This window comes from Hemitrygon akajei, chromosome 8, assembly GCF_048418815.1.
Source record: "Hemitrygon akajei chromosome 8, sHemAka1.3, whole genome shotgun sequence".
NCBI lineage: Eukaryota > Metazoa > Chordata > Chondrichthyes > Myliobatiformes > Dasyatidae > Hemitrygon > Hemitrygon akajei.
The window spans coordinates 64,627,444-64,644,606 of NC_133131.1; the positions used below are offsets into that span (position 1 = coordinate 64,627,444).

Below are 17,163 nucleotides of genomic sequence, written 5' to 3' on the forward strand. Positions count from 1 at the left end.
AACCCTATTTCTGAAGTCTTAGTGGGTCAAGCTCCAGTGTGTCTCTATGGATTGAGGGTATTTATGCTAGAGCCATACTGGACACTGGCTCTCAGGTTATGCTGTTGTATTGTTCATTTTGCAACTGGTATTTGAGGATACTGATTGGACGGGTAAATACGATCAAAATGGTGACCCTACCCAGGTTTCTATATCTTTTTCAAAACCTGCCTATATACTTAAATGCACACAAAATGCTGGTGGTCCTGACGAAGGGTCTTGGGCCGAAACGTCGACAGTGCTTCTCCCTCTAGATGCTGCCTGGCCTGCTGTGTTCCACTGGCATTCTGTGTGTCTTGCTTGAATTTCCAGCATCTGCAGATTTCCTCGTATATACTTAAGTGCATCCTTTTTTAAGAAACTTGACTCTATCATATTGCCCTTTGTGTGGGGCTATAAATCACCCAGGATATCTAAGGCTCACCTACACAAACCTCTTAAGAAGGGCGGTCTTGGTCTGGCAATTTTCAAACATTACTAACTCCAGGGCTCTTACATACTGGAAATGTGCAGGTGCTGAGACCGAAGAAAAACCTTCATGGCTATAGCTGGAAGCCTCTGTTGTTAAATATTCCTCACTTCCTGCTTTCCACTTTCCACCTATGCCTCAACATTCACGCTACAGGTTAATCCAGTACAAGGTGATGCATAGACTGCATTATTCAAAAACAAAACTGAATCGCATCTTCCCATCTGTGTCTCCTGATTGCGACTGGTGCCGCTCTGCTGAGGGCTCACGAGCACATCTTTTCTGGTTTTGCCCTACATTATACAATTTTTGAGTGGCTCTCAAAAGCCTATTCGAGAGACATTCAGCCCAATCACGACCTCGCCATCTCTGGATGTTCTGCAGTGACTCTCGAGTTGCCGCACGATATGCAGATTGCTCTGCATCTCGGAATGGTGGTGGCTGAGAAACTTACTCTTCTGACCTGGAAGTCTACTACCCCACCTACCTTTGCACACTGGCTCAAGGAGATGTTGTCTATTATACAAATGGAAAGACTGTGTCTGCACAAACCCAGTACACAGAATATATTTGAGAGAATGTGGGGGCCTTTCTTGGGCCTTTCTTGGCTCAGTGTCATATTACCTCACATACATAGTGACCTTGACCTGTCTCATCTCATGAGTGGGGGTGGTGCCTAGCCGGATTCCTTTATTCATTTTATTTTACATTGCTTCCGTGATACCACTATTGTGTCAACGTTTATTTTAAGTCTATTTATGCAATCTTGTAAACTGTCTGGCAGCCTTTTTGTTTTTGTTTTTGATTTGATTTGTCTGTGCTCCACCTGGAGCTGCATCTCCTTGGTATTGTTTTGTATGTCTTCTATGTTTTGTCTTTGTAAAACGGAAAATTGTTAATAAAGTATTCAAAAAATGGAGGAGAGGGGAGAGATGAGGGGTAATGGAGGGGAGGGGAGTGATGAGGGGTAATGGAGGGGATGGAACTGATGGGGGTTAATGAAGGGACCAGGAGAGATGAGGGGTAATGGAGGAGAGGGAATGATGAGGGGTAATGGAGGGGATGGGAGTGATGAAGGGTAATGAAGGGAACATGAGTGATGAGGTATAATGGAGGGGAAGATATTGATGAGGGGTAATGGAGGGGATGGGAGTGATGAGGGGTCATGGAGGGGGTAGCACTGAGTGGTAATGGAGGGGAGTGTGGAGATGAGTTGTAATGGAGAGGAGGGTAGTGATGAGGGGTAATGGAGCGGAGGGAAGTGATGAGGGGAATGGAGGAGAGTGGATTGATGAGGGGTAATGGAGTGGGGGGAAGTGATTTGGGGAATGTAGAAGAGTGGATTGATGAGGGATAATGGAGTGTAGGGGAGTGATGAGGGGTAATGGAGTGTAGGGGAGTGATGAGGGGTAATGGAGGGGAGGGAAGTGATGAGTGTTAATGGAGTAGAAGGGAGTGATGAGAGGTAATGGAGAGGAGAGTAGTGATGAGGTGTAATGGAGGGGATGGGAGTGATGAGGGGTCATGGAGGGGGTAGCACTGAGTGGTAATGGAGGGGAGTGTGGAGATGAGTTGTAATGGAGAGGAGGGTAGTGATGAGGGGTAATGGAGCGGAGGGGAGTGATAAGGGGTAATGCAGTGCAGGGAAGTGATGAGGGGAATGGAGGAGAGTGGATTAATGAGGGGTAATGGAGTGGGGGGAAGTGATTTGGGGAATGGAGAAGAGTGGATTGATGAGGGATAATGGAGTGTAGGGGAGTGATGAGGGGTAATGGAGGGGAGAGTAGTGATGAGGTGTAATGGAGGGGAGGGGAGTGATAAGGGGTTAGTGTGGATGGAAGTGATGCAGGATAATGGAGTGGATTTGAGTGATGAGCATTCATGGAGGGGAGGGGAGTGATGAGGGATCATGGGGGTTAGCGCTGAGGGGTAATGGAGGGGAGTGGAGATATGAAAGTTAATGGAGGAGAGGGATGAGGTTAATGGAAGGGAGGGGAGTGATGATGGGTAATGGAGAGGAGTGTGGAGATGAGTTGTAATGGAGGGGAGGGTAGTGATGAAGGGTAATGGAAGGGATGGGAGTGATGAGGGGTAATGGAGTGGAGGGGAGTGATAAGTGGTAATGGAGGGGCAGGGAGAGATGGGGTAATTGAGCAGTGGGGAGTGATAAGGGGTAATGGAGGGGAGGGGAGTGATGAGGGGTAATGGAGGGGATTTGAGTGATGAGGGGTAATGGAGTGGATGGGAGTGATAAGGAGTAATGAAGGGAACAGGGTGATGAGGGGTAATGGAGGGGATGTTAGTGATGAGGGGAAACATAGGGGAGTGATGTGAGGAGTGATCGAGGTAATGGGGATGGGAGAGATGAAGGTTATTGGAGAGGGTAGTGATGAGGGGTAATGGAGGGGAGATTAATGGGGTATTGGAATGGACGGGAGTGATGAGAGGTAATGGAATGCACGGGAGAGATTGAGGGTAATGGAGGGGAGTGATGTGAGGAGTGATAGAGTTAATGAAGGGGACGGGAGAGATGAGGGTTAATGGAGGAGAGGGGAGTGATGAGGGGTAATGGAGGAGAGGGGAGTGATGAGGGGTAATGGATGGAAGGGGTGATGAGGGGTAATGGAGGGGTGGGTAGTGATGAGGGGAAATGGAGGGGAGGGGAGTGATGAGGAGTAATGGAGGAGAAAGGACTGATGAGGGGTAATGGAGGGGAGTGATGTGAGGAGTGATTGGGGTAATGGAGGGGAGGGATGAGTGGTAATGGAGGGGGATGATAGTGGTATTGGAGTGTACAGGACTGATTGAGGGTAATGGAACAGAGTGATGTGAGGAGTGATAGGTTTAATGGAGGGGACGGGAGATATGAGGGTTAATGGAGGAGAGGGGAGTGATGAGGGGTAATGGAGGAGAAGGGAGTGATGAGGGGTAATTGAGGGAAGGGGAGTGATGAGGGTTAATGGAGTGGAGGGTAGTGATAAGGGTTAATGGAGGGGAGGGTAGTAATGAGAGGTAATGGAGGGGAAGGGAGTGATGAGAGGTAATAGAGGGGATGTGAGTGATGTGGGATAATGGAGGGGATTTGAGTAATAAGGGGTAATGGAGCAAATGGGAGTGATGAGGGGTAATGGAGGAGAGGGGAGTGATGGGGGTAATGGAGGGGAAGAGAGTGATGGGTAATAGAGGGAGTGTAGTATTGTAGTGCAATGGAGGAGAGTGTAGTGATGAGTGGTAAAAGAGGGGATGGGAGATATGAGAGTTAATGGAGGAGAGGGGAGTGATGAGGGGTAAAGGAGGAGACAGGAGTGATGAGGGGTAATGGAGGGGAGGGTAGTGATGAGGGGTAATTGAGGGGAGGGGAGTGATGAGAGTTAATGGAGTGGAGGGTAGTGATAAGGGTTAATGGAGGGGAGTGTAGTAATAAGAGGTAATGGAGGGGAAGGGAGTGATGAGAGGTATTGGAGGGGATGTGAGTGATGTGGGATAATGGAGGGGATTTGAGTAATAAGGGGTAATGGAGCAATTGGGAGTGATGAGGGGTAATGTAGGGAACAGGAGTGATGAGGGGTAATGGAGTGGAGGGTAGTGATGAAGATAATGGAGGGTAGGGGAGTAATGAGGGGTAGTGGAGGGGATGGAAGTGATGAGGGGTAATGGAGGGGATAGTTGTGATGAGGGTAATGGATGGGAGGGTAGTGTTGAGGGGTAATGGAGGGGAGGGATGAGAGGTAATGGAGAGGATGTGATTGATGTAGGATAATGGAAGGGATTTGAGTGATGAGGGTTAATGGAGTGGATGGGAGTGATGAGGGGTAATGTAGGGAACAGGAGTGATGAAGGGTAATGGAGTGGAGGGTAGTGATGAGGATAATGGAGGGTATGGGAGTGATGAGGGGTAGTGGAGGGGATGGAAATAATGAGGGGTAATGGAGGGGAGGAGTGTGATGAGGGGTAATGGAGGAGAGGGGAGTGATGAGGGGTAATGGTGGAGGGTAGTGATCAGGGTTAATGGAGGGGAGTGTAGTAATGAGAGGTAATGGAGGGGAAGGGAGTGATGAGAGGTAATGGAGGGGATGTGAGTGATGTGGGATAATGGAGGGGATTTGAGTGATAAGGGGTAATGGAGCAAATGGGAGTGATGAGGGGTAATGTAGGGAACAGGAGTGATGAGGGGTAATGGAGTGGAGGGTAGTGATGAGGATAATGAAGGGTAGGGGAGTGATGAGGGGTAGTGGAGGGGATGGAAATAATGAGGGGTAATGGAGGGGGGAGTGATAAGGCTTAATGGAGGGGAGGGTAGTGTTAAGGGGTAATGGAGGGGAGGAGTGTGATGAGGGGTAATGGAAGAGAGGGGAGTGATAAGGTGCAATGGTGGGGATGGGACTGATGAGGGATGATGGAGGGGATGGGAGTGATGAGGGGTAAATGAGGGGATGGGTGATATGAGTTAATGGAGGAGAGGGTTGTGATGAGGGGTAATCAAGGAGAAGGGAGTAATGAGGGGTAATGAAGGGGAGGGTAGTGATGAGGGGTAATGGAGGGGACAGAAGTGATGTGGGGTAATGGAGGGAAGTAATGTGATGAATGTTCTAGGTGATGGGGATGGGAGAGATGAGGGTTAATGGAGAGGGGAATGATGAGAGGCAATGGAATGGATGGGAGTGATTGAGGGTAATGGAGAGAAGTGATGTGAGGAGTGACAGGGTTAATGGAGATGACGGGAGATATGTGGGTTAATGCAGGAGAGGGGAGTGATGAGGGGTAAAGGAGGAGAAGAGAGTGGTTAGGGGTAATGGAGGGGAGGGGTGTGATGTGGGGTAATGGAGTGGAGGGGAGTGATGGATGGAATCAGTGATGGAGTGAATGGGACTTTTCTTCGTCCGGAGGTGGGATGGAATTGATCCATCGATCTTCCCTCACTGGAAGCGTGAGGATGGAATTATTCACAGAAGCTTTTCTCCTCTCCTGGTGTAGCTGACAAATTGTCAAACAGCAACGGCACGCTGATCATTGCAGTCATTGCAGTCGGATTTACCTTTGGAGTCATAGTCAGCATTGTGTTTGCCATTAAGAAAAGGGATTTAGTTCGCTCGATATATTCCACCCAGAGGACAACAGAAGGGAGCAGGCCTGGAGGCAAGTATTCAACTGTCCTACCCGAAGGACCGGGCAGGGCCGGGGAGCAGGGGAGCGGTATAGGCAGGTGTCTCACATCCTGACCCTCACATCTCGGGACAAACGGTGGGAGAAGGGATGTAGTTGGTGTGTGGGGACGATAGGAGATGGGGTGCAGGTGGGAGAGGGAGGAGGTGGGTGGTTGGAGGAAGGAATAAGGATGGCAGAGGGAGCAGAGAATCAGTGCGTGGAGGGTGGGAGGGAAAGGAGAGATAGGGGGGTTCAGGAGAGATGGGGGCTTTGAAGTGGATCTGGTGCAGAGGGGTGACAGTAATTAGGGTATGAAGGAAACATTGTGGTTCATCTCTTCGTTCTCTACTCCACAGACCCAAGTACCTGCACTATTTACTCAGAAGTTCAGGCAATAAACAGAACAGCAACCAACCGGCAGCCTCCAGAGGGAAACGAGATGGTAAGAGGAGATGTATTACCCTGTGAAGGGAGGGGAAACTGCAGACTGAACTCTTCAATCCCCTGGGACCACTCTCACAGTCTGAAGGACAGCCACATTAACTAGGGAAGGGGTACTAGTTTAATGTCCTCGGACCATCCTCAGACCACTGGGTGTTGCTGGCACAAAGGACAATCACAGGCTCATCGAGAGCCAAAGCTGAGCGCCCTTGCAGTCCTGTCAAAGATTCCACAGAGCTGAGCAACATAAGCAAAGGCTCTGTGAGATCCCGGGCAATAAACAAAGAGAATCCCCCTCAAACTGAACAGTGACCTTCATATTGGTTCAACCAGGGCAGCAAGATTCCATTCCCACTCATATACAGGGGTACACTGCCCCCACACACTCAGTTACCGGGGTACACTGTCACAGCTCCTCTCCACAGACAAACCCAGACACTGGGGTACACTTACTCCCCTGCACCCGGTCACTGGAGTACACTGTCCCCCCACCCATTCAGTGGGGTACACTGTTCCCCCACACACATCTGGACACTGGGATACACTGTCCTCCACACACACAGTGACAGGGGTACCCTGTCCCCCCACATCTGGTCACAGGGCACACTGTCGCCCCACCCACACACTCCTTGTCACAGGGTGCACTGTCCTCCCCCTCCATACACCTGGTCACTGGGGTACACTGTCCACACCCCCGCACCCGCTCGGTCACTGGGTACAGTGTCCACTCACTGGGATACACTCCCCCACACACCCATTCACCGGGCTGCACTGTCTCCACACACAAAGTCACTGGGGTAGATTATACCCTCACAGCCAGTCACTGGGGTAGATTAAACCCTCACACCCAGTCACTGGGGTAGATTACACCCTCACACCCAGTCACTGGGGTAGATTAAACTCTCACACCCAGTCACTGCCATTTGATCAGATTTCATCAGGGAGCTTAAGGTAAAGGATCCCTAGAAGGAAGTGATGATGATATGATATATTCCCTCCTGCAGTCTGAGAGGGAGAAGCTGAAGTGAGATTTATTAGTGGTACAATGGGTATTACAGAGGTATGAGAGAGAGCTGGCTGGGATAGAGCACGATCTTCCAATGGCCCCCATGTCATTTCTACTTCCCATTCCCATTCTGACATGTCAGTCCACAACACCCTCTGCTTCAGCACTGAGGTCACACTCAGGCTGGAGGAGAAACACCTTGTATTCTATCTGGGTAGCCTGCAACCTGATGGCATGAACATGGATTTCTCAAACTTTTGGTAATTGCCTCCCCCATTCACAATTCCTTCTTTCACTTTATCTTCTTACCTGCCCTTCACCTCCCTCTGGTGCCCTTCCCTACCCTTTCTTCCATGGTCTTCTTGCCTCTCATATCAGATTCCCCCTCCCAGAACTTTATTTCTTTCACCGATCAACTTCCCAGCTCTTTACTTCACCCTCCCCGTCTCCCGGTTTCACCCATCATTTACCACCTTGTACTTCTTCCTCCCCACCCCTCACCCCACCTTCTGTCTCTGACTTCTCATCTGTTTTCCAGTCCTGACGAAGGGTCAGTCTGAGACTATTTCCATAGACGCTGCCTGGCCTGCTCTGTTCCTTCAGTATTCCGTGGGTGTTGCTTGGATTTCCAGAAATTACACATTTTCTTGATATGGACAGACGATTGTCTGATTGGCAGGAGGCAAAGAGTGGGAATAAAGGGGAATTTGTCTGGTTGTCTGCTGGTGACCGGTGGTGTTCCACAGGGGTTGGTGTTGGGGACTTTTCATGCTATACGTCAGTGATTCTGATCACAAAACTGGTGGTTTTGTTGCAAAGTTTGTGGATAATATAAAGATTGGTGAAGGGGTAGGTAGTGTTGAGGAATGAGGGTATCTGCAGAATGAGAGAATGGTCTTGTCCCCCACCTACATTTACCGTGTCCAGGATTGCATCTCGTCTCTGAAATCTGTGCTTTCTCTGCAGGCTCACAGTCAAGTGGAGACGATGGAGGTTACTCCCACCGTGCATGACACCGTCAAGGCTCCTAGGTCCCCTCAAATGACCCACCCATTGTGAACCAGGAGACAACCATCCTCCATGGATGTGATCCGTGTTCTACAGCCACTGTTGCGAGTGCTTCGATATTAAATCAGGATGGGGATGGTGGGAGGGGCAGATATGGCAATGGGTTTCTCTTGTGGCCCAGGTAGTGCCCCCATGAGGGTAGGTGTGGGTGGGGTAGGTAGAACATGTATATCGGGTAACTTGCCCACCCCATCCTTCACCCTTCCTGTTCGTACAACTCACCGAGTACCATTTGTACCAAACCCATTCACCAACACCTGCTCTGTAGCCTCTGTGCTTTGACAGCTCACCAGATACTTTCAAATCTTGTAAGAGAACTGTGTTTCAAGTTGCAAACTTGCTTTCCTGAGATCCCCTCGAATGCCTCTACTCCTCAGATTAAACCTATGCCCTCTGGTACCGGATGCCTCCATTATCTGCCAATTACTAACTCAAGTTCAAGTTTATTGTCATCTGACTGTTTTTATTTACAACCAAATGAAACAATATTCCTCTGGAGTGTGGCGCACCCACAAGACGTAGACCACACACAACACATAAAACATCACGTTATTACCACAAATAATAAAATGTAATTCCGAGCACATGTAGTCTGCAGGACCAGTAAGCTGTTCACTATCCGAGTGACGAGATCTCGGTGCTGACAGGGGAGGCATTAGTCTCACAGCCTGGGGGTAGAAGCTGTTCCCTGTCTGTCAGTCCCAGTCCTGTTGCTTCTGTACCTCCTTCCTGATGGTGGTGGCGATTTTGAGATGGGTGGAAGGAGTCCTCATCAATACTTTGGGCTCTTTTATCAACACTCCCAGTAAATGTGACACACATGGTGGAAGGAGACAGCTGTGAACTTTTGGTGGCTTTTACTGTCCTCTGTAGGGACTGTGGTCCAATGCCTCGCAGCTTCCATACCACACAATGATGCAGCCAGACAGGACACTTCCAATGGTGTTCCTGTAGAGAGTTGTTGGAATGGGGCCAGTCTCCTCAGGAAGTCCAGACACTGCTATGACTTGTTGATGAATGAGGAGGAGTTGTAGGTCCAGATTAGACTGTCTATTGATGTGCAGAGCCACTGATGTGCAATGGAGAGTGATCGACAGGCACCTTCCTGAAGTCCACAATCATCTCTCTTGTCTTGTCTACATGGAGACTAACACAAAATATATAAAAGGATAGTAAAAGTTTTTATAATAATATAAAGCGGAAAAGGGTGGCTAAAGTGAATGTAGGTCCCTTGGAGGACGAGAAAGGTGAATTGATATTGGGAATGAGGAAATGGCAGAGGCCTTGAATGATTATTTTGTGTCGTTCTTCACGGTGGAGGACACATGTAACATTCCAAAGAAAGTTGTTATGGATGCAATGGGAGGTGAGGACCTCTTTACAATAGCTATCACTAAAGAGGTAGTGCTGAGCAAACTTGTGGGCCTGAAGATAGACAAGTCCCCTGGTCCTGATGGAATGCATCCTAAGATACTGAAAGTAAGGGCAGAAGTTATAGAAGATGATCATAGAAAAAGTTATAGAAGTTATAGAAGCTTTGCTGACAATTTACCAAAATTCCCTAGACTCTGGGCATTTCCAGGCAGATTAGAAGATGGCAAATGCCATGCCATTGTTCAAAAAAGGATGTAGGCAAAAGGCAGGTAAGTGTAGGCCAGTTAGTTTAACATTTGTAGTTGGGAAAATGCTTGAAGCTATCATTAAATAAGAAATAGCGAGGCATCTGGAAACAAATGGATCCATCAGGCAGACACAGGATGGATTCAGCCAATACTGATCCTGTTTGACAAACTTACTGCAGATCTTTGAGGATATAATGAGTGCAGTGGATAGAGGGGAACAAATGGACGTTATTTACTTGTATTTCCAGAAGGTGTTTGATAAGGTGCCGCATGAAAGACCTATCCATAAGATAAGGATGCATAGAATTGGGGGTGATGTATTAGCATGGATAGAGGGTTGGTTAGCCAATAGAAAGCACAGAGTTGGTATACATGAGTGTTACTCTGGTTGGCAATCAGTACTGAGTGGAGTGCCACAAGAGTTGGTGCTGGGCCCGCAACTGTTCATGACATACATTAACGATCTGGAAGAGGAGATTGAGTGTAACGTATCTATGTTTGCTGATGATACTAAATTCAGTGAAAAAGCAAATTGTGCAGAAGATACAGAGCGTCTGCAGAGAGATATAGATAGGTTAAGTGAGTGGGCAATGGCATACCAGATGGAGTACAATGTTGGTAAATGTGAGGTCATTTACTTTGAAAGGAAGAAATGGAAGAGAAGATTATTATTTAAATGGTAAAAAAAATTGCAGCATTCTGCTGTGCAGAGGAACTTGGGAGTGTTTGTGTATGAATCACAAAAGGTTGGGTTGCAAGTGCAGCAGACTATCAAGAAGGCCAATAGAATGTTGGCCTTTATTGCTAGAGGGATTGAATTCAAGAGTCTGCAACTGTACAGGTTACTGGTGAGGCTGCACCTGGAGTACTGAGTCTAGTTCTGGTCTGCTTACTTGAGGAAAGATATACTGGCTTTGAAGGCGGTGCAGAGGAGGTTCACGAGGTTGATTCCAGAGATGAAGGGGTTAGGCTATGAGGAGAGATCGAGTCTCCTTGAACTGTACTCACTGGAATTTAGAAGAATGAGATGAGATGTTATAGAAACAGATAAAATTATGAAAGGGATAGATAAGATGGAGGCAAGAAGGTGGTTTTCACTGGCAGATGAGACTAGAACTAGGGGACATAGCCTCAAGATTTGTGGCATTAGATTTAGTACGGAGATAAGGAGGAACTGCTTTTCCAAAGAGTGGTGAATCTGTGGAATTCTCTGCCCAAAGAAGCAGTGGAGCCTATCTCAGTAAACATATCTAAGACAAGTTTCGATAGAATTTTGTGTAGTAGGGGAATTAAGGGATATGGGGAAAAGGCAGGTAGGTGGAGATGAGTCCATGGACAGATCAACCATCATCTTATTGAATGCCAGAGCGGGTTCAATGGGTCAGATGGCATTACTCCTATTTGTTAAGTTCTTTGGTGGGGCCATAGGTTTTGGTCTGGAGAGACTAGTTGCCGAAGTTTATTTAGACCCTGGCTTTTTCCATGCCCAGACACAATTATTCCTAGATACACTAGCGTCCCATGTCTTTTGATCCCTGAAACCTCCTTTCACGCTGAAGTATGTGTCCCATGATGAAGAGAACGTGTCCCGATGTCGTGAACCCAGGCTACACTTCCTGAAGCCCAAATTGGACATTATTATGAATACCCCTCACCCCACACAATACATTTTCTTGTCATCGTCCCCTGCCATATCCCCAAAGGTCAGGACATGGTCATCCAACTTCCCAACCCCAATGGTCAGAAGATGGTCATTGCCTGCCCCACACCCAATGGTCTGGACATGGTCATCCCCTGTCCCAACCCCAATGGTCTGGACATGGTCATCCCCCATCCCAACCCCAATGGTCAGGACATGGTCATCCCCTGTCCCAACCCCAATGGTCTGGACATGGTCATCCCCCATCCCAACCCCAATGGTCAGGACATGGTCATTATCTGCCCCAACTCAATGGTCATTCATTGTTACCTCCTGCCACAACCCCAATGGTGGACATGGTCACCCCCCGCCAACCCCAATGGTCAGGACATGGCCATTCCCCACCAACCCCAATGGTCAGGACCTGCTGAAATCCACCAAGTGAACCCAAATTATGGACTCCACATAAACATCACATAGGTCTTGTCAAGACCATAACCCCTTCTTGAAATTTGAGAATGAAATGGAGGGGTTTGCTAGTGCTGTCTTGACCCAAGAACACGGTGGTCTGTAGCTGACTATTTGACCCTTCTGCCCCCCTGAGGTTCGCACTGCCTCTGTGCTGTGGCCACCACCTCCATTATGGTGGGAAAGGCCATGCTATTGGTCTTACATCATGGCTGCACCGTTCTCACTCCCCACTCAGTGCTGCCGCTCCTCAACTCAACAACAACACAGCATTTGACCGTACCTCACCGAACCGGCTAAAAAGTGATGTTGCTATGTAAACCTAACCTCTCTTTTCAAAGAGCACCAGCCCTAAATCCTTCCACTTTAATGCCTCTCCCTGGTCCTCCCAACCCCATGATTGCCTGAATGTAGTGGAGATAGTAACGTCAGCCCTCCCCCTCGGCACATCCTCTGATGCAGGCGAGCTCTGTGCGTTAACCCGGGCTTGTATCTTCACTGCCGGGAAGACCGCCAATATCTATATTGACTCTGGTTAAGCCTGTGGGGTAGTACATGACTTCAGGACCCTGTGGAAAATAGGGGATTTATTACTTCATCTGGGAAGCCTATACAACACGCCAGTGTGATGGTGAACCTGCTACAGGTGGTGCAGCTGCCAAATAGTTCAGCAACAATCAAATACGGCGCCCACACTGGTACCACAGATCCTGAAGCACAGGACAATGTGGCAGCTGATGCAGCAGCCAAGCAGCGTGTAAATTATACCTCCCACACGGCCCACCCTGGAGGACCTAGTAGCGACCCAAAGTTCTGCCCCACTGCAGGAAAAGGCCAAACGTGTTCCTGACTCCAGCAGTGTGTGGTGGCACTCTGGTGGGTGGCCGGTTTGTCTCCAGAGTCTCCCACACGTCCTCGTTCATATGAGTTACAGAAGGGGGCATGTAGGAAGGAAGTATGATACATCAGGTATCAAAACAGTGGTCTGCACTGGGTCTACGAGCAGTGGCCGAGCACACTGTACGAGGTTGTAAAATTTGCCTAACATATAACAGAAGGAAATCAACCTCTACATTTATTCACGTGCCCCTGGCAGAGACTCCTTTCGTTAACCTACAGGTTGACGTTGAGCACATGGCAGCTAGTGTGGGGGGAGGAGGGGGGTTTAAATATTTGTTAGTAATAGTTGATAAGTGGATGGAGGCCTTTCCACCCCAGAAATATGATACCAGAACTGTGGTCAATACCCTTATTAAGGATATCATTCCCCACTTTGGGGACCCTTGTCAAAGCGACAGGGGAATGTATTTTACTAGAAGTTGATTAGGGAATTGAGTTATTAGGGAGAGAGAGAGCCTGTGGTATGTCGAATACTGGGTGAACAAGTAGGCTTTGGAGTACTGCAAGCTTGAGTCTTTGCTGTTGTTTTGCTCACGCTTGAGTGCTCAGTGGTGGGTGCCGATGTTTCTTTTTGCTGGTGGGGGGGGGGAAGGAGGGATTGTTGCTTGCTGCCACTTACCTGCAGGAGGGAGGGGAGCTGGGTGGAACTTTGGGGTTCTAACATTTAACTGTTGTTCATTCTTTGGGAGCACTCCTCTGTTATTGTGGATGGTTGTGAAGTAAAAGCATTTCAGGATATATAATTTATACATTTCTCTGTCATTAAATGTACCTTTGAAACATTTGAGTAAGGCTCTGGGTTTCGGCTGGGAATTCCACCTCTCATATCAACCCCAGTCCCCTGGGCTGGTGGAACGAATGAACAGGATACAAAGGCATACGTTGGTTAAAACATGTCAAGAAACTGGGTTAAAATGGCCTGAGGCACTGCCTATCGTCCTGTACACCTTACAAAATCAGGCCAACCAAAGAACTAAATTGACTCAGTTCGAGGTTCCAATTGGGCGCCCCATGCCTGCTGGATCCCAGACCCCATTGGGAGGAGGTAACACGCCTCCGATATGGACAGATGAAAAGACTATTGAAACAGCGAAAGCCTTGGGGAGGCCATTCAAATAAACCAGAAACAAGTAGAGGCAGCACTACCTCCACCGGGAGTGGAGAGCGGCGAGTGAGTGAGTGGGTCCGTGAAGGAGTGGAGCTTTGAGGCTTTGGCAGCTGGATTGTGCAATCAAGTCAATCAAGATTTGAATAGCTCAGACTCAGCAGAAAGCAGATGATTTGGGCTATCAAGGTCAGGTGATCCAGCAGTTTGATTGAGCAATCGAAAATTGAGAAGCTCAACCAAATAAAAAGGGGGTAGCTCAAGCAGAGCGGCCAGTAAAGGAGTGGAGCTTTGAGGCTTTGGCTCAAGAGGTTTTGGTGAGAAGAGGCGGAGGACGAGCTTGCTCCCAGTGAGGTAAGGCTGGATGAGTTTCTTTCTTTAATTAACTTAATTAACAGGAGTTGGTAAAGGAGGCAGTAGATAGGGCAGTCCAGTACTCCAATTGTAGGATGTAGGAGATCAGGGACAACACAATAGTCTCTGATGACTACACCTGCATCCAGCTGCAGCTCCTGTCAACCGAATTAGGGATCAGTTGGTAGGCAGAGGCAATAATAGATTAGAGTTTCAGGGAGACAGTCACCCCCAAAAGTCAGGAGACAGGTAGCTAACTGGGTGACTGTCAGGAGAGGGAAGGGGAATAGACAGAAAGAGCAGAGCACCCCTGTGGCCGTACCCATCAACAAAAAGTTTACTGTTTTGGATACTGTTGGTGGGGACGATCTACCAGGGACAAGTTGTAGTGGTCACGTCTCTAGCACCGAGACTGGACCCTCAGCTCAGAGGGGAAGGAGGGAAAAGAGGAAAGCAGTAGTGATAGGGGATTCGATAGTTAGGGGGACAGATAAGAGGTTCTGTGGGACAGATTGAGAATCTCGGATGGTCTGTTCTATGGTCCGCGATATCTCTGATCAAGTTTTCTGTATTCTCAGGACAGAAGGTGAGCAGCCAGATGTCGTGGTCCACGTGGGGACCAATGACATTGATAGGAGTAGGGATGTGGTCCTGAAGGAGGAATATAAGAAGTTAGGAAAGAAGTTAAAAAGCAGGAACTCAAGGGTGGTAATCTCGAGATTGCTGCCTGTGCCATGAGACAGAGAGGATAGGAACAGGAAGTTATGGCAGATCAATTATTTTCATAGGACATATAACATAGAAAATAGAATAGTACAGCACAGTACAGGTCCTTTGGCCCACAATGTTGTGCCGACCCTTAAACCCTGCATCCCATATATCTCCCCCATCTTAAATTGCTCCATATACCTGCCTAGTTGTCTCTTAAATTTCACTAGTATATCTGCCTCCACCACTGACTCAGGCAGTGCATTCCACGCACCAACCACTCTCTGAGTAAAAAGCCTTCCTCTAATATCCCCCTTGAACTCTTCACCCCCCCCCCCCCCTTACCTTAAAGCCATGTCCTCTTGTATTGAGCATTGGTGCCCTGGGGAAGAGGCGCTGGCCATCCACTCTAGCTATTCTTCTTAATATCTTGTATACCTCTATCATGTCTCCTGTCATCCTCCTTCTCTCCAAAGAGTAAAGACATAGCTCCCTTAATCTCTGATCATAATACATACCTTCTAAATCAGGCAGCATCCTGGTAAATCTCCTCTGTACCCTTTCCGATGCTTCCACATCCTTTCTGTGATGAGGTAAACAGAACTGGACACAGTACTCCAAGTGTGACCTAACCAGAGTTTTATAGAGCTACATCATTACCTCGCGACCCTTAAATTCTATCCCTTGACTTATGAAAGCTAACACTCCATAAACTTTCTTAACTACCCTATCTACATGTGAGTCAACTTTCAGGGATCTGTGGACATGTACCGCCAGATCCCTCTGCTCCTCCACACTACCAAGTATTCTGCCATTTACTTTGTACTCTGCCTTGGAGTTTGTCCTTCCAAAGTGTACCACCTCACACTTCTCCGGGTTGAACTCCATCTGCCACTTCTCAGCCCACTTCTGCATCCTATCAATGTCTCTCAGCAATCTTCAACAATCCTCTACATTATCCACAACACCACCAACCTTTGTGTCATCTGCAAACTTGCCAACCTACCCTTCTACCTCCACATCCAGGTCGTTAATAAAAATCACAATAAGTAGGGGTCCCAGAACCGATCCTTGTGGGACACCAGTAGTCACAACCCTCCAATCTGAATGTACTCCCTCCACCACGACCCTTTGCTTTCTGCAGGCAAGCCAATTCTGAATCCACATGGCCAAACTTCCCTGGATCCCATGCCTTCTGACTTTCTGAATAAGCCTACCATGTGATACCTTATCAAATGCCTTACTAAAATCCATGTAGATCACATCCACTGCACTACCCTCATCTATATGCCTGGTCACCTCCTCAAAGAACTTTATCAGGCTTATTAGACACAATCTGCCCTTCACAAAGCCATGCTGACTGTCCCTGATCAGACCATGATTCTCTAAATGCCCATAGATCCTATCTCTAAGAATCTTTTCCAACAGCTTTCCTACCACAGATGTAAGGCTCACTGGTCTATAATTATCCGGACTATCCCTACTATCTTCTATGAACAAGCAGACAACATTTGCCTCCCCCCAATCCTCTGGTACCATTCCCGTGGACAGCGAGGACATAAAGATCCTAGCTAGAGGCTCATCAATCTCTTCCCTCACCTCGTGGAGCAGCCTGGGGAATATTCCATCAGGCCCCGGGGACTTATCTGTCCTAATATAATTTTAACAACTCCAACACCTCCTCTCCCTTAATATCAACATGCTCCTGAACATCAACCTCACTCATATTGCCCTCATCATCATCAAGTTCCCTTTCATTGGTGAATACCAAAGAGAAGTATTCATTCAGGACCTCGCTCACTTCCACAGCTTCCAGGCACATCTTCCCATCTTTATCTCTAATCAGACCTACCTTCACTCCTGTCAACCTTTTGTTCTTCACATAATTGAACAATGCCTTGGGGTTTTCCTTTACCCTGCTTGCCAAGGCCTTCTCATGCCCCCTTCTTGCTCCCTCAGCCTATTCTTAATCTCCTTTCTTTCTACCCTATATTCCTCAATAGCCCCGTTTGATCATTGCTTCCTAAACCTCATGTCTGCTGCCTTCTTCCACCTGACTAGACTTCCACTTGTCACCCATGGTTCCTTCACCCTACCATTCTTTATCTTCCTCATCGGGACAAATTTATCCCTAACATCCTGCAAGAGATCCCTAAACATCGACCACATGTCCATAGTCCAGCTCCCTGCAAAAACATC

At 48.0% G+C, this 17,163-nt stretch overlaps 1 protein-coding gene and 1 long non-coding RNA gene across 3 annotated transcripts in view; both read left to right on the plus strand.

The window, feature by feature from the left end:
- LOC140731939 (SLAM family member 5-like) overlaps positions 1-17,163 on the plus strand; it is a 460,463-nt gene that overhangs the window by 274,141 nt on the left and 169,159 nt on the right. The gene's annotated exons all lie outside the window — the stretch shown is intronic.
- LOC140731938 (uncharacterized) lies at positions 6,005-13,544 on the plus strand. Its single transcript, XR_012099945.1, has 2 exons — positions 6,005-6,095; positions 8,067-13,544. It is a non-coding gene; the product is annotated as an uncharacterized lncRNA (long non-coding RNA).